The sequence below is a fragment of the Cyprinodon tularosa genome, unplaced genomic scaffold (genome assembly GCF_016077235.1).
Source record: "Cyprinodon tularosa strain WSP-4 unplaced genomic scaffold, ASM1607723v1 ctg433, whole genome shotgun sequence".
Taxonomy (NCBI): domain Eukaryota; kingdom Metazoa; phylum Chordata; class Actinopteri; order Cyprinodontiformes; family Cyprinodontidae; genus Cyprinodon; species Cyprinodon tularosa.
Window position 1 is genome coordinate 1197501 of NW_024039156.1, and position 27266 is coordinate 1224766.

General features: G+C 40.2%; 1 protein-coding gene across 1 annotated transcript in view; it reads left to right on the plus strand.

The window, feature by feature from the left end:
• The window catches only part of LOC119792875 (cytohesin-3-like), a 71106-nt gene that overhangs the window by 3588 nt on the left and 40252 nt on the right, over positions 1-27266 (plus strand). The window lies entirely within an intron of this gene.

Below are 27266 nucleotides of genomic sequence, written 5' to 3' on the forward strand. Positions count from 1 at the left end.
TTTTTTATTCAGCCTTCAGAGTGGGAAGATTTCGAAACGCCGTTTTCGCGTTTCCATCTTTACGCTCTAACCGCATATTTTTTTTTACACGCATGCGTCATATCGTCGCCTCTAAACACGCATGCGCGACACAGTATCACAACAACAATGGCGCCGTTGCTGCTAATGCTACTCACCCTGCTGTCGGGCTTACAACAGAATCTTCTTCTTCTGGAATATCTCCAGGAAGAACAGAGCAATATCGACCACATAGTTCAGCACCTCAATTTGACTGAACCACGAAAATGGACCCGCAGGGCAACCATGTATAAATATTAGTGCGCATGCCCAACATTTCGTCGCTTATTTTTGCTTTGGCACCACAGCGCCACTTACAGGCCTGGCATACATTTTGCAGCGTTTTCATGCATTCGTGTGGACGATCACATTTATTTTACGTCTCCGTCTTTACGGCAAACGTTTTGGAAAATATCAGCGTTTCGTGTTCGTTTTGACTTCGTGTGGACGGGGCCTGAGACTCTTCTCTGCTTCAGGGACACATCAACTCTTAAAAGCTGATGTACACTCTTGCTTTGCTACTTATTTAATTTTTTCTTTGAGTTGAGTATTAAGATAATATTTTATAAAAATGCAACAAATGCTCATATGAGCAGTTTTAATTCAAACCTAAACTGCTCTGCATGTGCATTTTTGAAAAGTTTATACATACTTTTTCAGACTTGAACCTCCTAATGTTGGTGTAGAATCCTTTTGCGTCAATGTTTGCATCACAACCAGAATTAAATATTTATCGTTTGGATATGTCAAAAAATTGCAAAAAAAAAAAAAAAAAAGAGCTGCTGTGGATGCATTATTTTGGGGAAATTAATCTTCTGGGAGAAAAATTTATGTTTAGCATAAGATAAGATGACTAATAAGCAGACCTGACTCTCAGCATGCATACTGCCTGATCATGTCCCTCAGAGGCCCCCTGTGGTATCACAGCCTGATTCAAAGGTTCCTCTGTATTAAATGCGACCTGTAAAGCTCCTCTCGCAGCAGCTGTCGGTTATCGTTGGTTCCTCTGAACTACATACAGAATGTTTCTGAGCTGATAATCCAAACCGCCTTGTGGGGCTGAAGGCAGCGGAGGAAGCGTGGTGTAAACAAACAGCTGTGGTCCGATAACAGCGTGTCGGTTAAACTCAGAGATTAGCCAAAGGGGACGATAATGTGACCTTTTCAAGAGTTCACCTCCATGATAAGGGATCATTAAACTGATATGGGAAATGTGGATTTAATGTGTTGCAATATTCATAAACCATGATGTGAGAACTTCATCTCTGCTAGCTCTAGTGAAACACAGTGAAGTTGAAACAAGCGTTTTGTGGGCTCCAATCAAACTGGCCCCTGGAACACAGAGGCATGCTGTCCATGTAGAGTCAATCATTAACATAGTCAACCGTAAATGTTAAAACAAATGAAGGGCCCTGTAGTGTTTGCTTACACTCTCACTGCCTGTCACACCTCACTTAACATTGTTCACATTGTTTGATACGCCGGTTATCACAACACACACACTTAGCGCTGTTATATCTGTCTCTAACACTCTGATGGTAAAATTGAATACAGCAAAGCTAAAGCTGCATCATTTAAAGGGTTTAAGGTGTGTCTGTTTTCAGTTTATGGCAAAATAAAAATGAATGAAATGAAGTTGAAGTTCAGGCCCACAAACGTTTGATTGGATGAAGGTGACCCTCAGAGCACAGAAGAAACCCACATGTTTGGATTAAGGCTCATAATGAAGCAGTATGTTGAACATTCAAACATTATTAAAGTAATAGTTATAATCCTTTGTAGACGTAAAAAAAACTCAAAACCAAATTACTATAATATATTTAGAATGGATCTTTTTTTTGGTACAAAATCAAAGGCAAAATCATTATTATATTAGTTGAAATAGGATGTGAAACAGAGGTGAACCAAGAAAAAAGGCTGTTTATGAAAGACAACATCATTTTAACCAAATACAGGAACAGCAATAATTTAAATGTTTAAAACAACTCAAATTGTGAGAAATGAGTTTAGATTATAAAACAAAGCTGCCTGATAGAGAACTGCAGCAATATTTCTGTAGAAGCAAAGTCAGCCGCTGTGGAAACAGTAGAGGAACAAGCCATAAACTAATATCACTAACCTCAGACATATCGAGTGTTTCAGACGCTCTTACTCCATCATAAGGTTTCCAATCCTGGGCTTGGTGACTTTCATATGTGCTCTGAAGGAATGATGAAGTTAAGAATTTATGGTGGATTTATGTCGCCTGCTGTACTTTCTTCAGGGCAGGGTGTAAGAAACTAGACTGGACTTTAAATCTGACTTGGAAGAAACCGGAAGGAATCATAAGTTTGAAACCTGACAGTCGCTCTGGCTTCAGATGGTGGATTATAATGAGATAATCTGAAATCGCTGACTGAAGTTAAAACACTTGTTGTCATGATTTTATCTAAAGTTCGGACCCACATGCGGTGAAACCAATTCAGAGAGACACAGATGAAAAGTTTAACAGGTTTATTGAAGAGTTTAGGCTCGGTGCGGAGTTGCTCAGAACTCAGCTCGACCGGAACTGGAAGGTGAAGGGAAGACAAACGATTAGTTCAGGGATATGGGGAAGAGGATCTGGTTGTTGACTCACTTTTCTAGAGAAGTTGTAGAATCTTTGACTCTAATCTGTGTGCTGTTTTCCAGTGTTATTCTGATTTGGTGGAGGCCAGAACAGGGTTTACCCAGAACTCGGATGGTTGTTGGTGAACGGAGAAACTGGCTGCCGCTCAGATTTCCTGCGGTACTTGAACGGGTCGTAATGGAGATGATTCCCTTGCTCAGAGAGTTAACTCAACGTCCTCTTCAAGGAAGAAGGATCCAAACCTCCTGTTTGATCCCTAGCTCGGTTCTAGGCTCAGTTGATTCCTCCAGGGAGAAAAGGTCCGGAAAGATTCAGTTTGCAGGAAGACTTCCTGCCGAGAGGCAAAGACAAAAATGAGGTTAAAACTCAGGTAGAACAAGAACTCAGTCTTACTTAGCAAAACTCAGCTTGGCTAGAGTACCCAAAACTGGCAAACACTCTGACATCAAGGTAGTGGCAGTCAGCAGCTTAAGAGCAGTCCGCTAACGAGGCAACCATCATCAGGTGTGTGAGGAGGCGGACCAGAACCAGGCGCCTCCTGCTGGTGGAAGGGAGAACAACACAAAAAGACAAGCACACAGACTGTAGTCCTGACACTTGTCTTATAAAAGACGCAGCCCCATGATTTGGAAGCATACCCTCACCTGGTCAGGTTCGGTCGCTCCGTCTCCGGCTGGCTCCGGACCCGGACCAGCCCCGGAGCTGATGGCTCGGCTCGAATGCCTGGTTGGGTCCAGTCAGCAACCCAGCAGCCCCCCCCCTTTGCAGCTTTTCAGGGATCTTCTGATAGACAAAAATAATGCATGCCTGTTGAGTCTTCGGATCCTTGGGAAGACTGAAAATGTTCCCCTTTCTCCGTGCAGCCTGGAATGCTGTATTTACTGTATGCCAATTTTGGGGCGTGACAAAAGTACAGGCCAGAACCAAATAGGGCAACATCCCTGAGTTTATGTCAACTCGGTGCTTCATTTGCATTCACCCATTTTATGGTGGAAGTTTAGAATTGTGAGATTTGCAGAGAAATGAGGTGTCGATGGGGTTTGAACTTCTCTGTACGTCCATTTCACCCACTGAACTATCGTTATTCGTCTATGACAATGGAAACTCGATTTTGCATTCTATGATGCCTTTAAACCAGCCAAATACAAAGTGGAGGGTCATCTATAAAACCGACAATCAGAAAATTTTAGTAGAAGGAAGAGAAATGGTTTCCAAAAAGAAAAGTCCCTTAAGAAAAGCCCTTTAATCTGATACCCAGTACTAGAGTTGAGGGGGAATGAGGGGGGGATGGCATCCCCCTTCTCAAATGACCATCCTCCCATATCATCCCCTGTGACATTTTATCACTGAATGTGTACATTTCTATTATATATTAACAGTAATAGCGATAATATTGCCCTTTGAAAATTTGGCAGGCTGTGAACTTATGATTAGCCTGACCAAATTACGGTGGCCCAGAGGGCACACGCGCTGTCATTTTCAACCTCAGTGGCTCAACCAGCAGAGCAGGTGTCGGTGTTCTGAACAGCATGATGGTCAAGTTGCAAAGACACGCGATTTGAGGGAATGTGAAAATAAGGAGGGGAGGGAATGTTCAGCAGGCTCCAGGTTCTAATTTATCGAGATCTCTCTCCCCTGATTAGTTTGAGAAATAATGTGTTTACAATTATGCACATCTCTCCACATATTCATACCTGTTCTCTGTGATTTTGGTATGATTTTCATAAGTCTGGGACATAAACTGTGAGAATAAGGAGGGGAGGGAATGTTCAGCTGGTTCCAGGTTCTAAGTTTAACAAATAAAGTGTCAGAAATGATCTAGAATGATGCTGATAGCAAAATGGGGAATTGGCATCCACAGAGCAGAGACATTATTCTTTGCATACTGACTGTAGCACATTGACTAAAACGTCTCCATACAAGTAAAATCCTATTAATTCGAATTTATCTGTTGACCAAAACTATCAGTTTTAATGCATCCATGTATAAAGAACATGAAAACATTAAGAATATGTTTAAAATTACCCTTTTCGTCCATATTTCAATCCGTTTTCTCATCAATGGGCATGAGTTTAGGTTAATGGAATATATAAATTAGGCTATGTATGCTTCCATAAAAAAAGTCCCCCCCCCTTTTTTTTTTTTTTTTTTTTTTTTTTTACAGCTCGTCTACTGCTGATACCCATAAATTTAATCCAGTAACATGTTTTGCTCTTAGTCCCCTAATTCAGTCCCCTGTTGAAGCTCAATATTAACCCAGATGATTAGATGTTTGTTGCATCAAACAGCATCAAGAAGCCCAAGAAATTTGGCAAAACATTCAAGGAGAAGGTTATGACGAGGTTAAAATTGTAGATCATCCCAGTTACATCCGTTCAACTCAACAGCTGAGAATCCCAGGATAACTCTGGTTCCACAGAGATCCACAGCTCAGAAGAAGAACCAGTTGAAAAGAAAACCATCAGTCATGTTCTCCACAAAGAAAATCCAGAAGAAAGCGATTGTTAGAAGAAAGCAAAAGCAAAATGCACCGTCTACACAGTGAGCCATGGCAGGGGCATCAGTTGTTTAGTATGTCAGAGTTGATGGGAGGATGGATGTTGCTAACTAAAAGCTGATCCTAGAAGAAACCTTGTAGAGCAGAGGTCATCTTCTCAGTGCCTGCAGACAGCAGGGCGCCCCCTAAAGGACAACATGAGGCGCCCTCCAACCTCTTCCAAAAATAGCACAACTATCCAGTGAGCTGAGTCTAAAATGTTTTATTCTGATGATCCTGTTTTTCTGTTGCACTTTACTCTATAGAGAGTTTTATGTGACAATATCTAAAAGAAATATAAAAAATATGTTCATTTTACATGGAGTTTAGCTGAACGCTGCCTTTTCCATTTCATTAGCCAGTACTGGTAATGGAGCTGGGCGGTAGGGCTAAATCTAACCTCCAAATTTCTTTTTCATCTAAACCGAAAGTAATTGTAATTTTCTCCATTAAATTCTTCGTAATAAAAAATATGAACAAAGAGCTTTTGTTTAATTTATTCACTCTAGGAGGTGACCTTAATTTAAAGGGTGACGAAATCTACTCTGTGAAAAAATAAAAAATAAATGCTAAATGTAAGCAGCTGGTGGTATCACAGTGAGCTAGTTCATCAGTTAGGAAGATACATGTGATGAAGTGATGTCACAATGAGCTATGGAAGCCTGAGGGGGGGAAAAAAAATCCAGATTTACCACCGATTAAATTTCATTGATTGATAAAATTATTAATCGCCAGAACTTTGTATGACCCAGTACCCATGAATAGCGTTTAGCTTTAGAAAGGTTGGTGACCCCTATAGAAGAGGCTGTAGGAGCTTTGAAACCTGGGGGAGGGTCACCTTCCAGCAGGGAAACGACCCCTAACAGGTAGGGATGCACGATATAATCGGCCCCCTATCGGTATCGGCCTGTATCGGCCTTAAAACTGAATATCGGACCTCGGCCACCCCACCGATATTTAACCCGATATTTGATCAGCTTCTGAGTTTTTAAAGGGATAGTTCGGGATTTTAGACATGAATCTGTATGGCATCCCCATCACCAGTGTCATGCAATCACACTGACTTACCCCTGGCAGCGTCCTGTGAGCAGAGTTCTCGTCCAGCTTTGGTCAAGCTGAAAGTAGTCCGGCAGGTTTGCTAGACCCAGCGAAATAAAACGTTTCTCTTCCCAAAACATTATGTGTTCAAAAGAGTGATATTTTTGCATCCCAAAAACATTGTAGTGGAAAAAGTCACACGTCGTTATCACTTGGTCCTATTTTCTCTCTGTTCGTATCAGTGCGCGCGACACCATGACCTGACAGCTAGGGCCTACTAACCTGACAACAGCCAGATGCATGTCTCGCTCCGCCTAGCTCCTAGCTGGGCGGAACGAGGCATGCATCTGGCTGTTGTCAGGTTAAGGGCCTACCTGTTTGATTCGCGATTGTTTACTACTGGGGAAGATGTCTGACTACGAGAGCGATGAGGAAAACATCGACTTCCACTTAGAGCCAAAGGGATATCTTTATGAACCCGAGTACACTGACGATGAACTTCGACAAATGTAGTTAGATCGGGCAGAAAGAGAGAGGGTGGACAGAGAAGTGATGGAAGCTGAAGCCGGAGCCGCAGGAGCCTCAGCTGGAGCTGCGATATCCAGGGCGGCCGACAAATCATGGTGCACTTGTTTCAAGTGCAAATTAATGCAGACAGAGGTGGATGCTACTGTTGCCACAAGTGGGATTTAGTAATGCCCGAGATACAGAACCTTTCCATTGATGAGGATGTCGGAGTTGCAGCAGCTGCTGTCTGCATCACAAACAACAGGAAAAGTTGAGCTCGCTGTCAGAATGACGGCGCGCACTGATATGAACAGAGAGAAAATAGGACCAAGTGATAACGACGTGTGACTTTTTCCACTACAATGTTTTTGGGATGCAAAAATATCACTCTTTTGAACACATAATGTTTTGGGAAGAGAAACGTTTTTATTTCGCTGGGTCTAGCAAACCTGCCGGACTACTTTCGACTTGACCAAAGCTGGACGAGAACTCTGCTCACAGGATGCTGCCAGGGGTAAGTCAGTGTGATTGCATGACACTGGTGATGGGGATGCCATACAGATTCATGTCAAAAATCCCGAACTATCCCTTTAAAGTCTACAAAAAAAAATAAAAAATTAAAAAATACTACTTCTTCTTCTTCCTCAAAAACTTCTTTTTTACAGACTTAAAAACTTCTAAAGACGAGGGAAAAAATATTGATACATTAAAATATCCCAATATCTTCATATGCTGATGTATTGCCATTTAAAAACACCATATAAATCTCTTTTACTAATGAAATATTGCTATATGTCATCGTTATGCTACCGAATCCCCCGAAAATTCACCAAATTTTGCCATATTTTTATATGTTGATAAATTGACGCGGTATCGATCTATTTTACTAACAAAATCTCACAAGAATTTGCAAAATATCACGAGAGTTTGTAACAGAACGATGAAATTTCACGAGATTTTGAAAGTAAAATAGATCGATACCGCGTTTTTAAAAATCTATTTGATATCAGCATATGAAAATATATTTGAGTATATTATTTTTCAAAGTGTCAGAAATGGATAACAAAACTGCTATTTTCAATGACTACTTATTTTTGTCCAGCTTTAACATCGGTATCGATATCGGTTATCGGCTACATGAGTTTTAAAATATCGGCATATCGGATATCGGCCAAAATCCCAATATCATGCATCCCTACTAACAGGAAGGTGTTAAATATTATCACTGCTGCAGGTTTATTCATCTCACTAAGCTTACAGACAAAACGTTTACAAATTGATCCCAAATGTTCAGATGTTATGCTATAATTTTTGATGGTCTGTCACACATTTAAATAACTGTGACGTAACAAGATGTGAAATTGTTCAACTGCTACAAAGACCTTTGCTAAGCCAACCACTAAGCTGAGCTTATTATGAAGTATAAACCGTGCCACGGTGACACTCAGCGGTATTGGTAGACTCATTAGTCCGTGTTTACAGAGTTCACTAATCAGAGTCGACGCTCTTGTGCTCTGTTTGCACGATGCAGAGCAGACAGGGCCTGGCTGCAGAATGAAGGAAATCAGCAACAGGCTTGAAAATATGATTTTTTTCCCCCCTGAGTCTAAATTTAGCATCATTATATAGTTGGATGGAGAAGTGGAAAAAACACAAAAGCCAAACTGGTCTGGGAAGCAGAAGACTGAATGTCTGGATGGAGGCCATGGTTTGTCACTGCTGTTTAGTTTCTCTGCTTCACAGCTTCCACCCGATGCTTCAGTCGCTCAGGATGAGTCTGTGTTTTCCTGTTGAGCTTCAGTGATGATTGCCTTCCTGAGTATAAAGTGTCTTTGTAGGAAACTTAAAGAAATGCATGCAGAAATGTTGGGTGTTCTCTCACTATGGGAGAAAGGGAACAAGAAAGTCATTTTCCTCCGTTCTCTTTGTACCCAACGGGAGAGTATTTGCTGAAATAACAAATGATATCAGGCAGCAGCAGGTCTGTGTTATCATCAGACTCTGTTAATGGTGAACAGACTGCAGGCGGAGCAGAACGCACAGCCCTTTCTTTCTCATTTCCCCATGAAACGGCTTCAATAAAGACTAAAAAAAAAACACCTTTCATATTTTTCCTAATCACCCCCTAAAACCTAATGACCATCTAATTATTTCAGAAACTTCCGATCACATTCACTCCACTAAGCATGAAACATGAGATAAAACAGCTTTTGGGAGTAAGACAGTGTGTGTGTCGTTTCCTGGCATTCAGCTGTGCAGTTCTGGGGGAGATTAGTTGCTAAGAAGGGAAAGTTGGTGTAATTAGGGTGTGGAGCTTGTTGTGGCTGCAGGGTGAGAACGTGGGAGGACATCAGGCTGTCACTTGGGGCTAGCTGTGGCTTCTCTCTCTGTGGGAGGCTGGCCAGCTTGGAGAAGTGGTTGGTAGTACATTTCTTGTCAAAGACAAACAGAACTTTAATTTTTTTTTTCAGCTTCATGCTCATACACAATCTGAGAGTCAAGTCATCCTCTGATAATCCACAACCATGATTTGAGCTGGGATTAGTCTATAGATGGTTCTCACAGGCCTAAACCCATAAGTAAGTGACTCAGAATGCACCATGTTGATAGGATACCAGCTTTTATTCACCATTTACTCCTTTTTCGTGAGCTATACCTCGATCAAATGCTGAACTATATCAAAGCAACACGTTAGATTATCTTGGTTTGGGTGGTCTTGACTATAAATCTACCTTATATTAGTTGTATATGTATATATGGTCTTCATTTACTGTCTCAAATTTAAAATAAATGTAAATTTAACAAATGACCACCAGGTTTTCACCAGTATATTCCAGCTTAATGGCTCAAACAAGTCAGGTTACGCTGAAAATCAGGATAATAAGCGTATTTTTATAAGCATAACAGCCCTTTGACTGACATCTGGGTTTCCTTTCCAGCGCATTTCAGCACAGCCGCTAGTTATGTTGAAACATTTTTAGATTTATGCAATGAAATTAATATGGACTTATTAAACAACAAACCTTCTTATTTGCGTATATACATGATGGAAGCGCTGTGAAGAGGGTGTGCTTTGGTGGCGCAGTAGTTGCCGAACACAACCGGTGGACAGAGGCCTTAGTCCTCGACGTGGCCGAGCCGGGTTCGAATCTGACCTGTGGTCCTTTGCTGCATGTGTCCCCCTCTCTCCTCCTCCCTTTCCTGTTAGTCCACTGTACAAAAAAATAACTTCTAGTGCCCTAAAAACCTAAAAAAAAGACAGTCATTGGCACTTCCCAAGATTCTCCCACCCCCCACGCCCATAAAAGAACACTGTGATGTTTTTACAACAATCCAAAAGAAATTTGTGAATTTGATAATTTGGCATTTTCAATTCGGTTTATTTATATAGCACCAATGCACTAACCATGTCATCCCAAGGCACTCAAGAAACAATTCAATTAGATCATAGAGTCAGAGTGGTTAATATTTTCTACTAAAACAAGCTGATTACCTTGAGTCATTAACTGTGAAGGATTCACTCCTCCTGGATGAGCATTTTGTAAAGGTAGATATTTGATGCATACTGTTATTAAACCTAAAGCAATCCCTCACAGTGATCATGCATGTAGGGAGATTGGAAAGGAAAACAAACAGGAAGAAAACCTCCAGCAGAACCTGCTGTGTGAGGGGCCTTCTGCTGAGGCCCACTGGGAGTTCAAGGAGATAGAAGCAAACCCACATAAAGAACATCGAAGCACTAATCCATGAATACTTTCTATCTTTGAAAGTTAATGTAAACTAGCTCTATAGGTGGCTCTGTCTAGGAAAGAAACAGTTAAGCAGATAAGCTTTGATTCAGTTTTTATGTGATAGGATGGAAGAGAGTTACATTAAAATCTGAGACCATAGCTATATCTTGGAGAGAAACAGGACTAAACACAGAAAACAGGCCCAAATCTATCACCTATAATCAGGTGTTGATGGCCACATGAACAACAGTAACAGATGAGATAAAGCTACTTTGATCAGGAAAGCATACAGAACATAAATTAGAGGTTGAACCAACAATTACTGGACAATGGGAGAACAGAGATAAGATGAAAAGGGGTCCCTATGTCCTCCAGCAGTCTAAGCCTATAGCAGCATAACTTTAGAGATAGCTCAGGATAACCTGAGCCACTCTAACTATAAGCTTTATCAAAAAGGAAAGTTTTAAGCCTAGCCTTAAAAGTAGACAGGGTGTCTGCCTCACGGACTAAAACTGGTAGTTGGTTCCACAGGAGAGGAGCCTGATAACTGCCTCCCATTCTACCTTTAGAATTTCTAGAACCACTATTTAACCTGCAGATTGAGAGCAAAGTGTTCTGTCAGGAACATAAGGAACAATCAGATATTTATTATAAAACATCTTTATTATTTAGGGCTTTATATTTGAGAATGAGGATTTTAAATGATATTCTTAATTTAACGGGAAGCCAACGAAGGGAAGCTAAAATAGGAAAAACATGATCTGTCTTTTTCATTTTCATCAGAACGCTGGCTGCAGCCTATAAATCAGCTGAATACTCTTAACTACAGTTTGTGGACTTCTTGATAGTAAAGATGACAGTAGTCCAACCTTAAAGTAAAAAATGCATGGACTAGTTTCTATTCTACTTGCCATTGTTTACGTTGATTTAGCTTTACAGTTTTAAAGCCACATTCACCTCTTTGAAATACTTGAAAATGTTACTGCTAATTAAATGATCATGGTGGCATAAAAGCTGGCTTATTTTTATTTTTTTGGATGCCTGCCATAGTAGTTTCGTAAGTTAGAAAGTTTGCTCACATTCACTTCTTCAGATTCTCAGTATATGATAGAAATGTCTTTTCTGTTTCATTGAATTTTTTCCTACCTCCTTGAACTCAACATTATACAATCATTGTGGTTCTTGTACAGGGAGACCTTAAGTGAAAAGCTGGGACCAGGCACTTCCACAATGGTGCTGTTGTGCTGCAAAACACCAGACATAATGTAATTTAACTATATATAGACTGAATGTTTGGTCAGTAAAGCTGCTGTAAAGAAGCTTATATTGAGCCTGTTTAACTTTCCATCCATCTTAATTGTCTTGGTACTTTGAAGACCCCCACTGCTGAACAGGAAGTTAAACATTCTATTTATGGTTTGCTGATTTTGGAACTGTCCCATGATTGTTTTACTAAGTACGCATCGTAATACTCCCAAGGGGTTAATACTGGGTCATGGGCTAGAGGACGTGCCTGATTGAAAAGAAAAAAAAAGAGATAGATTAATTTTGGAACCGTTTCTGAAATATAAACCTCGGTTTGGAGGAGCTACCAGGTTGGCAAAACTGGGTCCTGATTTTTGTCAGAACTGACACAGATTATGTGAAACACTACAAGGTCTGATCTGTTTTAAGGCTATAAGAAGTAAAACATACTGAAACAATAGTCTTGTCTCTCAGAAAACATTTTAACACATTTTCCTGTTTTGGTAACATTTTGTATAAACTGGGCATCATCAGCTTAGCAAATCTTAAAAATTACAGTGAAACACTTTGAGGGGGAAGAACTACTGCAGGGTTTATGTTCTTGTGCTGTCCTGCTGTATTTCAGGAATCAAGGTCCAGTTCTGTTTGGCTGTAGGTCCATGGATCACTCCACCATACGTCACCTGTAGAAACGCAATTATACCTCTTAAATGTCTACCCTTTTTTCTGTTCAGAACGTTTTTCACCACTCCAAAAAGTTAATATTAGAGAAGAGCATGGAAAATGAAAAAATGAAATCTTTTATAGATAGAAATCTGAAAATTGTGGTGTTCACCTTCCCAAAAACGTAAAAAAAAAACCCAACAACAATTCACTGGACTTTTTTTTAAAGTTTGAAGACCTTTCGCATCCCATCTAGGAAAGCTTTTTCAATTCATAGTCAGAAATAGCGTAAAGTTCGAGGCTTTATACTGTAGCCCAACAAATGCTTGTTTTTGCTTAGAAAACATGCAAGTTGAAACGGACAAACAGGTCCACCCCTTTGGAACGGGGGTCGTTTGGCTTCTTCGTTCGCCTGCATTCTCCCATACCTGTCTATGCCTATGTCTCTGGAAGGGGGGTCGTTATCATGTTATTATGCACCTATCACCTAAGGTGATAGACATAGACAGGTAATGGGTATTCCATCCATTCCAATTTTTTCTGACACGCTTAATCCCAAGTTGGGTCGGGAGGGGTGCTGGTGTCTATCTCCAGCTGTCTACGAGCGAGAGGTGGGGTACATCCTGGACAGGTCGCCAGTCCATCGCAGAAAACATGGGGTATTGCAGGTTTCAATTTGCATGAAACTTTTTTTGGAATGACTATTACCTGGATGACTGAGAATCTTCAACAGCATGTCATTCACCATCTAGAACAATAAATGATCATCTGAAGTTGCCGTTTTAAAGTATATTAGCAATCAAACGGCTTTATGAAGATAAAAAACCCCCACAGCAGACTGGTCAGGATAAAGGTGGGAGAAGTTAAAGGCAATATTTGCTTATAAAGCTTTATCCCAGCATCTCACATAGCACTTTTCAATCATCTGAAAATGCAAAGGTAATGGCAAACCCACCAGGACAGGGTAAGAAGAGCATTAAGTCAGAGACATTCCCAAGAGCCCCCTAGTAACTCTGGATCAACTACAAATATCCTCACCTCAAGTGGAAAAATCTGTTAAGAGGATTAATATTAGTTTTACACTCTACAACTTTTTGTTTGTCAAACAGTGGCAGGAATAAAAGTCATAAATAGATCCTATTGTAATTTGCATCAACCTATGCTAAGGACTTAGCAAATGTGTTGAAAAGCAGTGCCCTGCTAAGACCACGTATATGCAAAAGGCTATAAAGGTATTATGAAGCATGAAGATAAATAGATTATAATCCTCAAAGCTAATGAGTGTGTGCATGACTAGTGGGTACCGGATGTTTCTGTATTGCCAAGTGGTGGATTTGCAACGTGTCAAGTTCCTCTCATTAAGGAACATCTGGAAAATGGCATTACTAGTGTTCCTGGGGCAAGTGCAGTTGGGTATTGAAGACAATGGATGGATAATGTCAGACAATCTGTCAAACCTGATTGGACTGAAGTAATTTTTACAGAAAAGGTAACTAAAGATTTTCCTCTCTAGTTATCTTACAGACAGAACTTTTAGAGAAAGAGCAGAAAACACAACAATGGAAGTGAAGCACACAGAACTCTATGGTTGTGAAAAAAATGCAAAAAAGTTCAAGGAGTTTTTTTGTAACTCTGTACGATAAAGGCACATATACTGCGTAGAGCAGAATACTTTGCATTTGCAAAAACAGCATTACTGAACTGCTACATCTTGGCTTTTACAGATATTACTGGACAGTTAAACATGTTTGTATCACCTATCCTACATAGCAACAGAAACTCCTCCACAGAGGCCCAGGCAACTGTAGGTCACTGATAAACAGCCTGGGAAAGACTAAAAGAACACAATAAAGTCACTGAGATGTTCATCCAAATGCCATAGATACCACACTGCTTGGATCTGATGCCATATTTTTCTTTTTAACCCAAGGTAAATCAGTCTCAGAAGCCATGACTAATGTCCCTGAAACAGATCCCATTCTAATGAATCCTCACAGCTATTTTCAAGGCGACCACTCTCCCTTTGGCATGCTGCTATATTTCACAATGTGGAACAAGATGTTTCTTGCTGAAGTTAATCTGGTTAACCCTTGTTGGAGGTCCACCCCAGCCCTTTTAGCCATTTATTGTTAGCATCTCAATTATGCCTCTCAATTGGTCCCAAGAAGTTTTACTATGAGGAATTTACTGAGCAGCAAGAAGGTTCCTGGTTTGATTCCTGCCGACAGTGTTTCTGCATGGAGTTAGCATGTTCTCCCTGAGCATGTGTGGGTTCTCTCTGGGTACTCCGGCTTCCTCCCTCAGTCCAAAAACATGACTGTTAGGTTAATTGGCTTCTCTAAATTGTCCTTAGGTGTGAGTGTGTGCGAATTATTGTTTGTCCTGTGTGTCTCTGTGTTGCCCTGCGATGAACGGGTGACCTGTCCAGGGTGGACCCCGCCTCTCGTCCTTAGACAGCTTGAGATAGACACCAGAACCCCTTGCGACCCCACTTGGGATAAGTGTGACAGAAAATGGAAGGCTGAATTTTAACAGATTATGATCAAACATCATTCTTTCACAGTTAGATTCATTCAGATGCTATTTTGAAGCATAGATCACCGTTATACTTGATTTGCAATACAACTCACTTGTTTTGATTGTTGTATCCTTTCATTCTTATAATTTATCTGCCTATCAGAGCCTGTAGGGTTGGAAACTGATCAGTTCTGGGTTATTTACACCTTCTCATTGTTAGAGTATGGGGGAAGATTTTCTGAGCCACCAACTCTTGTAAAGGATGTCAGTTTTTTCCAGGTCAGTAAACTCAAAGTTCCTGTGTCTGTAAATGTAGTTGACAAGGTTAAAACTAAATCTTCAGATATTTAAATATGAAATAAATTGTAAATCAGTGTTTAATTGGATCCTATTAATATGAGGCATATGATAACAGTTTCCCATGTTATATCAATGTTTAGAATAAAAAAAAAGACAGGAAAGGATTTGAAACTCCTACTTTTTTGCCCAAAATAATAATTGAAATAAGATTTTAGTATTAAATGTAAAGCCATTGGTAAACTGTCTTACTTACCTTCTCAGGTCAAGGGAAAATGCACTTACTTCAAGGAAAATTGACCTATTTATATTTTATTGCGTTGTTTTTTTAATTTTTTACAACTAAAGCAACTACTGGGACTAGCTGTTTACAGAAGCGGTCACCAAAAGCCTTGGGAAGGCTCCACTTCTTTTAAAACATTTTAAAGCACTTTGAGTACTTTGTAGAATAAAGTATATTTACAGGGGGACAGAGAAGGAGAAGGAATGTTTTGAAGTATTGTCAAAATTATGTGAGTAGCTAGCCATTAGCTCGAGGTTTCTTCCTGTTAAAAGGGAGTTTTTCCTCTCCACTGTCGTTACAAGCATGCTTAGTGTGAGGGATTGCATTGGAGTCGATGAGATAGAAAACTTTGAATCAATCTGACTGTATGATCTGGTGAACTGTAAAGTGCCTTGAGTTGACGTGTGTTGGGAATTGGCGCTAAATAATAAACTGAATTGAATTTAATTGAAACACGAACATCAACTTTTGGCATTCAGACCACCATGGAATTAGCATAGCATAAAAACTGTGCTTAAGTATGTGAACCTATCAAAAATAGAATAAACAAGTGATAGATTCTTTACAACCAAGTTTATGATCTATGAAACTTAAACATAGAGTTTCATATTTATTATTTTAAGTGTTGCTAAAATAAAGTCCCCTTTTTTTTTTCATGAGCTGGATTTTATATTTGCACCCCAAACCGCCGACCCCACTGATTACTCATTCATTAGTTGCCCCTGTTTGAAATCCAATGGGAGTAGCAGGGGTGTAATTACTCATCCCAATTATTGCATTCACAATAACTGAACAATCTAAACATTTCGTCTGATAGACAATTTAATGTAAAATATTTCAGTTTAAGCAAAAAGCATTCCAGATTTAAACCACAGTCACTATAAGGTGCTAAAACAGGCTCTTTACAGCCCCAGCAGTTGCCCCAATGGGAATATGTTGTTGTTTAAAGGCTTAAAGGATGATTTGAAAATTATTTAGACTGCCAAGATTATGGGTTTTCTATCCAGCATTAGAAGATTAAACACACAGTTTGTTAGACCACATGTAAGAAGGCAAATACACCAACACAGAGACTGTGGCGACATGAGACGTGTGCGGATTGAGTTGAGGCTGAAAGAGGAGACTGCAGATGGAGCTGATTAGTAGAGTCTGCAGAGGGTTCCCCATGTGTTGCCATCTCCATGGTAGTCTGAGTGTGTGAGGTGAGACATTATATCTGTTTGTAAGGCAGGGCTTCTGCGCTTGTAAACACAGCAAGGCTTTGCCTGGAATTATTACTGGGAGCTGTAAGTCGGAGGAGAAGCTCTTAAAGAGCAAGATGGCAAGCAGAGATAAAAAGGCATGGCAAATTGAATCAGGGAGCAGCGCTGAGAGGCTGCAGCAGAGATGCACTATGTTTAAGTCATCTGGACATGTCAGTGGAGGAGGAATTAAGGGAAGACGGGTTCTGGTTGTCCATGAAGATGGGGAGGGTGGGAGGGATAGGGAGGCTTCAGGGGTGACGTGTTTTTCTCAGCTTCTGGCTGAACAGAAATGGAAGAAACCCTAGCTTTATTCCACCTGGTCTATCTAACAAGGGGCGAGCTTTTTATTGATCAGTCTAACAAAATATTATCACAATTTTTTTATGACAGAAGGTTCACAAACACAAGGTCCATATTGTCGAATATTTCATCATCAATGTGAGTAAAAGCAGGGTTTACATTGGTCGAACACAAAAGTGTTCTCTCACCTAAGATGCCAGAAGAAGCAGCCTTAAAGGAATAGTACACCCAAAACATGATTAGCCTTCATTTTCTACTCACCCCCATGCTGAACAACACTCTGGAGTACTTTTTTGATATCTCAAATGCATCTGGAGATCTGGGAGGCTTCTTGCTGTCTGCTGACATTCAAATAATGGAGGTCTATGGCGCCCGAGACAGAAAGGTCCATAAAAGTCCACAAAAAACGTGTCAATATTCCTCCATACTGCTCGTCCAATGTATTCCAAGTGTCCTGAGTGGGTAGCATCCAGAATTTACTCGAAACGAAGTTATTTAGAATGTTTTTAGAGCATAAACAGTAGTGTATAGGATTTCCTGAAAGCGCGCACATGCGCAATGACGACGCTACGGAAGCTGGCAGACCAAACCAGCGCATTCAGCTCGGCAAAGAACTCATGCTCTTCCTCAACACTGAAGTCCTCAGACATTTTTCTTTCGTTGTTTCTTTCTTTGCACAGGTAAACAGCACATTTCTTCTTCTACGCTTGCATCATTGGCAGAGCAGACGCTGACGGTTTCCGTAGACTCGTGAACACGCTTTTAGGAAATCCTATACACTACTGTTTATGCTCTAAAAACATTCTAAATGACTTCGTTTCGAGTAAATTATGGACGCTACCCACTCAGGACACTTGGAATACATTGGACGAGCAGTATGGAGGAATATTGAGACGTTTTTGTGGGCTTTTATGGACCTTTCTGTCTCGGGCGCCATAGACCTCCATTATTTGAATGTCAGCAGACAGCAAGAAGCCTCCCAGATCTCCAGATGCATTTGAGATATCAAAAAAGTACTCCAGAGTGTTGTTCAGCATGGGGGTGAGTAGAAAATGAAGGCTAATCATGTTTTGGGTGTACTATTCCTTTAACTTCATTCCTTTCCGGTCCGGTCAAATTGTTCAAAATGGGGAACATTCGCTGCCATCTGATGGTTGCAAAGCCCCAATTTCCCTGGATCCATGGTTGCCATATAGGGCAGATGCTAAGCAGATGTTTGATGTAAAGAGGAGATAATGTACAGACCACCTCCTATGCAACCAAACCACATAAATACAGGCACAGCAGGAGGACCTTTCAAACACTGCAGATTAACCAGCAAATCGGAGCAGGGGGGCCCATCTCCCCAGAGCCCCAGATTCTACTGGTGACCCCAGAGTTGGTTAATGACTAAAGGGCATATTAGCTCCCCAAATCTCTTCAGTCACGCAGAGGCGCGGTATTTTATACTGCAGTATTACCCAACAAGCTGCAACGCAAACATCAGATAATCTAGGCTGAAACTGCATCATATGATGTTTAAGTAAAATGCGATTTAATATCAGTAATCAGTAGCACGTGTGTAGGAAGTTAAGACGGTAGAGCTGATTGAGTTATCTGATAAAATGGTTCAACGTCACATATTTGCTTTTTTCCCCGTGTGAAAATCAAAATGTATTTTTGTCATTTGCATGTTTTTTCTGGTAATAGAAAGAGAAAAGGGGGTGTTAATAAATATCTATTCTTTATCTATCCTGTAAATTTGGTCGAGGGGTTAAAACAAGGAGCTTTTATTCTAAACAAGACCCCAAAATCTGCCCCTCTGGCTCCCTGAATTAGACCCTTAACTTGGGATGCACCGATCCACATATTTCCCTTCCATCCCATCCTTATACTTGAAGTTGTTATTTTCAGATCCAGATGCTTTTCCAATACCAGAGCTCTGTTTATTTCAATGTTATCATAAGTACAAACTCCTCACTTCCAACAAGTATGATGTATAAGCAGTGGCGGTTCTAGACCATAGTACCAGGGGGGCCAGGAGGGGGCCAGCGTGTTTTCATGGGGGCACAGAAAAGCATGATAAAAAAAACGGGCCAAGGGATTCAAATAAATTAAGATAGCTGCATGAAGTGAAATTTCTATTCAATTAGGTTTCATTAAAATCCTAAATGTCTTAATAGATCAATATACATTCAGAATTTAGGAATTTAACTTTTTTTTTAACTTAATTTAGGTTGAAATTACAGTTGTCTATAAAATCTGAATTAAAATTTAAGAAAAACTGTTAAAATTAGCTGTAAAAAGTGGAGCTTTTTTTTTTTTACATTTGTTTTGGAAAAAAACATTTAGCAGATGAAAACTGGGATCCTATCTCAATACCACTTATGCTATGTTTTAAACTAGGGATGCACGATATTGGGATTTTGGCCGATATCCGATATGCCGATATTTTAAAACTCATGTAGCCGATAACCGATATCGATACCGATGTTAAAGCTGGACAAAAATAAGTAGTCATTGAAAATAGCAGTTTTGTTATCCATTTCTGACACTTTGAAAAATAATATACTCCAATATATTTTCATATGCTGATATCAAATAGATTTTTAAAACGCGGTATCGATCTATTTTACTTTCAAAATCTCGTGAAATTTCATCGTTCTGTTACAAACTCTCGTGATATTTTGCAAATTCTTGTGAGATTTTGTTAGTAAAATAGATCGATACCGCGTCAATATATCAACATATAAAAATATGGCAAAATTTCGTGAATTTTCGGGGGATTTCATAGCATAACGATGACATATAGCAATATTTCATTAGTAAAAGAGATTGATATGGTGTTTTTAAATGGCAATATATCAGCATATGAAGATATTGGGATATTTTAATGTATCAATATTTTTTCCCTCGTCTTTAGAAGTTTTTAAGTCTGTAAAAAAGAAGTTTTTGAGGAAGACTTTAGAAACTCAGAAGCTGATCAAATATCAGGTTAAATATCGGTGGGGTGGCCGATGTCCGATATTCAGTTTTAAGGCCGATACCGATAGGGGGCCGATTATATCGTGCATCCCTATTTTAAACAGTTAATAAAACAGAATTTGTAAAGCCCATATCAGCCCATATCGTCATTAGAATTTCTTTGAGTATTATGTCTTCAGTACAGGGGCCATAACAGGGGCCAGGACTTGATCTACAGGGGCACTGGCCCCCACTGGCCCCTGTCTAGAACCGCCCATGTGTATAAATGTATATGTGTACTATATCCCAAAAGGCAACTTGATATTAGTATAAAGTCAAAAATTAAACTGTAAATCATGTTACAAGGACAAGTTCTGTCCTAAGAAACAAATATTTAACTGTAAAAGTTCAAATTGACTGTATTTATTAAATCAAAGACAAATGAACACCCTTTGACCTTTAACCTCAGGTTGCTCCCCAGACAGGCGTCAGTGGTTTCATCAGGAGGGTTTAAATACTGAATCAAATTTCCACACTGTGGGACAATTAAGGTATATTAAAAATGCAAAGTTGTGATAATTGTAGCTCCAAAAAGTTCTTGTCATAGTTGTGAAAAGAATTACAGCTGTTATTATCAGAGAAGTGTTCAAAATGAAGCCCGAGGTGTTCACTTTGGAAGCTTCAAAACCTTTGTAATATAATAAATGGTGAAACTATCTGCACTGTTTGGGGTGATAACTAAAAGTTGAAGCTAATGTGAGTTTATCTTTAACCATTTTGTATTTGTTTTAAAATATTAGTGGCGTTCGGTTTAACTGCATAGCTGTGTAACAACGGCGGCTCTCTTTCAGATTTTCTCTCAGGTTTTAATGATGCTGCTGCTCCTTATATTTAACTAAGAATCAGGGGAAAAATCTGAAACATTATTTGCAAATTTGAAGTTTATAAACTTTGATCGTTTGACCCCATCAGTGTTCATTGTTAAACTGCTACAAAACTATTTTTTTATCGCTCTCTTTAAATACATTTTCAATAAAAAATAAAATAAAGTGTCATAGATATAATCTATGATACACTGATCTGTATCCTGATTGGTGTCCCTGCTGATATGGAAAGCGTACCATTTTTATTACTAAACCAAAGTAGGTTAAAGTGGAGAACATCTGTGTACATGCAGTATATATGGTGAACTTCCACTCTGACGGACTCATACTGGGCTTATGAAGAGTCTTGGAGGGCGGGTGTATGTGGGATTAGTGCCAGCTGGCTGGGGTGTCTCCGTGCTCATGTGCGGTCCCACCACATGTCGCTGTGTCTGTGCAAATGACCCGCGGTGTAATGCAGAGCGTGTCTCAAAGGGATTTGGGACAGTCGGCTTCAGATTAGTGTCTGGATCCAGAGGAAGTGTCCTTGTCTTTCCCGCCTCCATGCACGTGACACGGTGGCTCCAAAGCCAAGCTGGGTAACAAGGGTTACCGGCTCATACACTTTTACTCATTACACAGGTTAAAGTTGCTGGTTCAAAGCCACTGGATCTGGATAATTCCCCTCTTACACACTGCTTGTAGCCCTGCCAGCATTAAGGGAGGGTTGGAGATTTACTGGGTTTACTTTAAATCAGTTCTTCATAGTTTGGCAGTTAGATTTCTGTTTTAAATTCTGTATATAGATACCAAATAATGACCTTAATGGGGATTGACATGTGACCAGAACTAGGATAATCTAACATGCAACTCTTTGCAGTGATTCCCAGCAGCTAAAAACTCACATTAATTACAGCAGGAAGGCTAAAAATCATCTTTAGAGTGCTAAATCCGGGCATACACTGTGCATTTTGTTTTTCAGTCATTGCACACAGCTACAGCTCACACTGTACGTACAGTGTGAGTTCATAGTTCACGATGCATTTGCGGCCCAACGCTCTGATGCGATCTACCGTACATGCATTTTACACAGGTTAAAGTTGTGTAAAAAGCTCTGTTTTACTGTTCAGATATTTAATCTGAACTTGGTGTTCAGATTAAATATCTGAACACCTGGTAGGAGGTGTTCAGAGTTAGATAACGGTGGAGAACAATGGTGACCAACCAGTATAATGAAGACTAAAGCACATCCAGGTGAGGCTGTAAAACAGAGGCCCAGCATTTGAAACGTTTTAGCAAGAAAATGGGAGGGAAAAATGTAAAAATTAAAAACCTCCCATGACCTTTCACCTGAAGCAAAAATCTGAGCAAATTTTCAAAAATTTGCAAAGATCCTCTACTATACCTTTAAGGGACATTGGAACAATATAAATATATTTAATCTCTGCAAGTCTGGTTCAAATTTTGTGACAAACCTTAAAGGAATAGTACACCCAAAACATGATTAGCCTTCATTTTCTACTCACCCCCATGCTGAACAACACTCTGGAGTACTTTTTTGATATCTCAAATGCATCTGGAGATCTGGGAGGCTTCTTGCTGTCTGCTGACATTCAAATAATGGAGGTCCATGGTGCCCGAGGCAGAAAGGTCCATAAAAGTCCACAAAAAACGTGTCAATATTCCTCCATACTGCTCGTCCAATGTATTCCAAGTGTCCTGAGTGGGTAGCGTCCAGAATTTACTCGAAACGAAGTCATTTAGAATGTTTTTAGAGCATAAACAGTAGTGTATAGGATTTCCTGAAAGCGCGCACCTGCGCATTCATGACGCTACAGAAGCCGGCAGACCAAACCAGATGAAAGTGCGCATTCAGCGTCTGCTCTTCCAATAATGCAAGCGTAGAAGAAGAAATTTGCTGTTTACCTGTGCAAAGAAAGAAACAACGAAAGAAAAATGTCTGAGGACTTCAGTGTTGAGGAAGAGCATGAGTTCTTTGCCGAGCTGAATGCGCACTTTCATCTGGTTTGGTCTGCCGGCTTCCGTAGCGTCGTGAGCGCGCATGTGCGCGCTTTCAGGAAATCTTATACACTACTGTTTATGCTCTAAAAACATTCTAAATGACTTCGTTTCGAGTAAATTCTGGATGCTACCCACTCAGGACACTTGGAATACATTGGACGAGCAGTATGGAGGAATATTGACACGTTTTTTGTGGACTTTTATGGACCTTTCTGCCTCGGGCACCATAGACCTCCATTATTTGAATGTCAGCAGACAGCAAGAAGCCTCCCAAATCTCCAGATGCATTTGAGATATCAAAAAAGTACTCCAGAGTGTTGTTCAGCATGGGGTTGAGTAGAAAATGAAGGCTAATCATGTTTTGGGTGTACTATTCCTTTAACAAACCAAAGTAGTAAAGCAAACGGGGCAAAGATCCTTCACAATGATGTGAAATACGGTCTAATAGGACTGATGGTGCATACCTCGTTACTCACACATTTGTTTTGGTTTAATTTGATCATTTTTTTACCTGTTAATAATATACACTATATTGCCAAAAGTATTTGCTCACCCATCCAAATTATTGGAATCAGGTGTTCCAATCACTTCCATGGCCACAGGTGTATAAATTCAAGCACCTAGGCATGCAGACTGTTTTTACAAACATTTGTGAAAGAATGGGTCGCTCTCAGGAGCTCAGTGAATTCCAGCGTGGAACTGTGATAGGATGCCACCTGTGCAACAAATCCAGTCGTGAAATTTCCTCGCTCCTAAATATTCCACAGTCAACTGTCAGCTGTATTATAAGAAAATGGAAGTGTTTGGGAACGACAGCAACTCAGCCACGAAGTGGTAGGCCACGTAAACTGACGGAGCGGGGTCAGCGGATGCTGACGCGCATAGTGCGAAGAGGTCGCCAACTTTCTGCAGAGTCAATCACTACAGACCTCCAAACTTCATGTAGCTCAAGAACAGTGCGCAGAGAGCTTCATGGAATGGGTTTCCATGGGCGAGCAGCTGCATCCAAGCCATACATCACCAAGTGCAATGCAAAGCGTCGGATGCGGTGGTGTAAAGCACGCCGCCACTGGACTCTAGAGCAGTGGAGACGCGTTCTCTGGAGTGACGAATCGCGCTTCTCCATCTGGCAATCTGATGGACGGGTCTGGGTTTGGCGGTTGCCAGGAGAACGGTACTTGTCTGACTGCATTGTGCCAAGTGTAAAGTTTGGTGGAGGGGGGATTATGGTGTGAGGTTGTTTTTCAGGAGCTGGGCTTGGCCCCTTAGTTCCAGTGAAAGGAACTCTGAATGCTTCAGCATACCAAGACATTTTGGACAATTCCATGCTCCCAACTTTGTGGGAACAGTTTGGAGCTGGCCCCTTCCTCTTCCAACATGACTGTGCACCAGTGCACAAAGCAAGGTCCATAAAGACATGGATGACAGAGTCTGGTGTGGATGAACTTGACTGGCCTGCACAGAGTCCTGACCTCAACCCGATAGAACACCTTTGGGATGAATTAGAGCGGAGACTGAGAGCCAGGCCTTCTCGTCCAACATCAGTGTGCGACCTCACAAATGCGCTTCTGGAAGAATGGTCAAAAATTCCCATAAACACACTCCTAAACCTTGTGGACAGCCTTCCCAGAAGAGTTGAAGCTGTTCTAGCTGCAAAGGGTGGACCGACGTCATATTGAACCCTATGGATTAGGAACGGGATGTCACTTAAGCTCATATGTGAGTCAAGGCAGGTGAGCAAATACTTTTGGCAATATAGTGTATGTTCTGATTTTATGTCCTGATAATTAAATTCCTTCAGCTGCAAAAAGTTGGATTCAGTTTTAACTACCTTGTGTCTCACTGGCTCCTTCTCTGATCTTAATTATATCATTCTGGTTTGATGATTCTTTTTTGATTATTCAGCACAAATCAATAACTCTCACATCTAGGTCATATTTGTCTATAATGCCTATTTGACTCAACTTTTATATAAAATACTAAGTTTGTTATGATTAACAGCTTCTACTTAATGTAGCATTCACTTTTTGTAAATTACTCAATAAATTACACAAGTTAAGGCTTGTGGGGCAAATAAATCTTATCTGATCGACGAATCAATTAGAGGTTAAAATATGCTTAAGGTCAGTTTGAACTCCTCTGGTTTGTGATTACAGTGGTCATTTTCCTTAAATTTAGACTGAAGCAGGCCTGGATTTCTGACACAAAACGTGTTTACGGGGCGGGCAGTGATAGCTGTGCAGCTGGAGCCAAAGCATTTAGACACACATGCAGGAAACAACTCTCCATGGACCCCCTGACCTCTAGATAGTCCTCCGCCTTTGAGCGCTTCATTGTTGTTCAACTTTAGAACGGGACATTTAAGCCTAGTTAGATCCGGTTGGCCTAATTATCTGTAGCTGTAGCCCAACCCTGTGGGATGAATTGACTAAAGTTTCTTTCTGCTTTTAATGTAAGTGCAGTGGGATAAGAGTTTAGAAGCAATTCCTTAAGTGCAGCATCAAAGAGGGGAACAGCCTTAAAACTTTCTGAAAGCTCTAATTGGCTTTAAAGCCCCGTCCCAACACTCACAGTTGTTACATGAGAGCAGAGAAGAGCCCGGAGTCGGCAGCGCTAATTCACGTCTTTGTTTTCGTATCGTCCACCATTGTTCATTCAAATGGCCCTTTGCTGGCCAGAGGAAATCCCACTGCACTCTATCCTGTATCTGCTGCTAATCAGCACTATGAAGAGGGTGAGGAAGCCCTTTGGTGTTATTTGTTAAACTACATGCATCAATTTATTGACCTGGATTTATTTAGATCCCCCTAAAATCAGCATTTACCTGACATCAGGAGTAATTTTAAAGAATTTAAACATGGTTCTAGTTTTTTAACCTTTCTGTTTAGCAAGAAACCCAGAAATTATCAAGTTTAGATTTTTCTTTAAGTCTTTGATAATTACTTTAATTACACATATTGCTACTGATTGTAATGTTGAGGGTAAAAAGTATCTACTTTTCTAAATCATAGTTAAAGACTTAATTTTTTTGTTTAATTATTCCTCTTCTGATGCTGAATTCTACCACTCCTGATGAGGCTGAAGATCTGAGGCAGCGGAGCCTTTGGGGCGGCGGCCCCCATCGGCCACCACACTGCTGTCGCTGTCCATGACACATCATGAGTTGTGTTTTTTATTTTTGTTTTTTACCTTAGCGCGTAAAGCCTCTGTCATGACATTTGGATTCTGTTCTTTATAAAACCACCTTAACCTTTGCTCAGTGAGCTGCTTGTATGAGCAGTTGATCATTTTGTTTGTTTATTAAATTACACTCGTTTTTCTTTGGCTGTAATCTTTATTTAATCTCCATAAGAATGGGTTGGCCTCTCCATGTTTGTGCTACAGGATCGGGGTTTGGGGATTCTGCTGATTTATTGAATTTCTTTTACATGTTAGTTCCCACTTATATTTGTTTTCTATTCTTATTAATTATTGTATAAGTTTTTGTTCTGCCTTAAACATGTTATATATTTTGTTAATTAAGAGATTTGCCATAATAGTTTGGCTCGTTTACCTTTTGTGAGTTATTTTCTCATCTATGTTTCACGCTTATTTCTTAGGGTTTTGGGGGTTTTATCTTTTCTTTCCTTATTGATTATGTTTATATAATTAAATATGTTCCCCTGGTGTTACCCCTGTTTAAACATTTGTGCCTCAGTCACAGCCTTCAGTAAATCAGCAGATTCAGTTCACCTGTGTTTCCTTCATCACCTGCTCCCGTGTTCGTCTTTACTTTGTTATTCCCTTTTTGTTTTTCACTGGTTCATCTTTGTTTCAACTGGTTCTTCCTTGTCTGTTTGCCTTTTTTCATACCATCCACCCACTTTTAAGTTTCTTTTACTAATAATAGACCTTAAGAATCTTTTTCCTGCTCTGTTTATCTGCACTCTGGCCCACAGCACAGTTCTGACAACCAGGGCGTCACATAGAAAGACCCCATTTGCTTAATCTGATTTGCTCCTTGTGGGGAACGTCTGCCTTTGTGTCAGTTGTTGGGATTTAAATGGCATTCAAATTCCGGTTTGCAAATATTTAGCACCTGCAGATGGCTCCATGAACCGGTCCCAAAGTGTTTGTAGAGTGCAGCGGACAACTGACCTGAACTATATGTACTGAGGCAAATGGAACACGTTAAATCCATCCCTTCCTCTTAGCTGTTTTTGCTCTGAGCTATAAAACACTTAGTGTGTTGGCATCCGAGTGGTAGTGGGTTGGGTTGAACTGCCAAATTCACATTTAATGAAAGAAAAACTAATCTGGATTAGTTTTATTAATAGTTCTTTCCCCCTGAGCCAAATGGAGAAGGAGGGAGGGGCATGGGAAAATAATTAAGACTCTTCGCCTTCCCTGATTCTGCGGTTAATTAAAAGGAA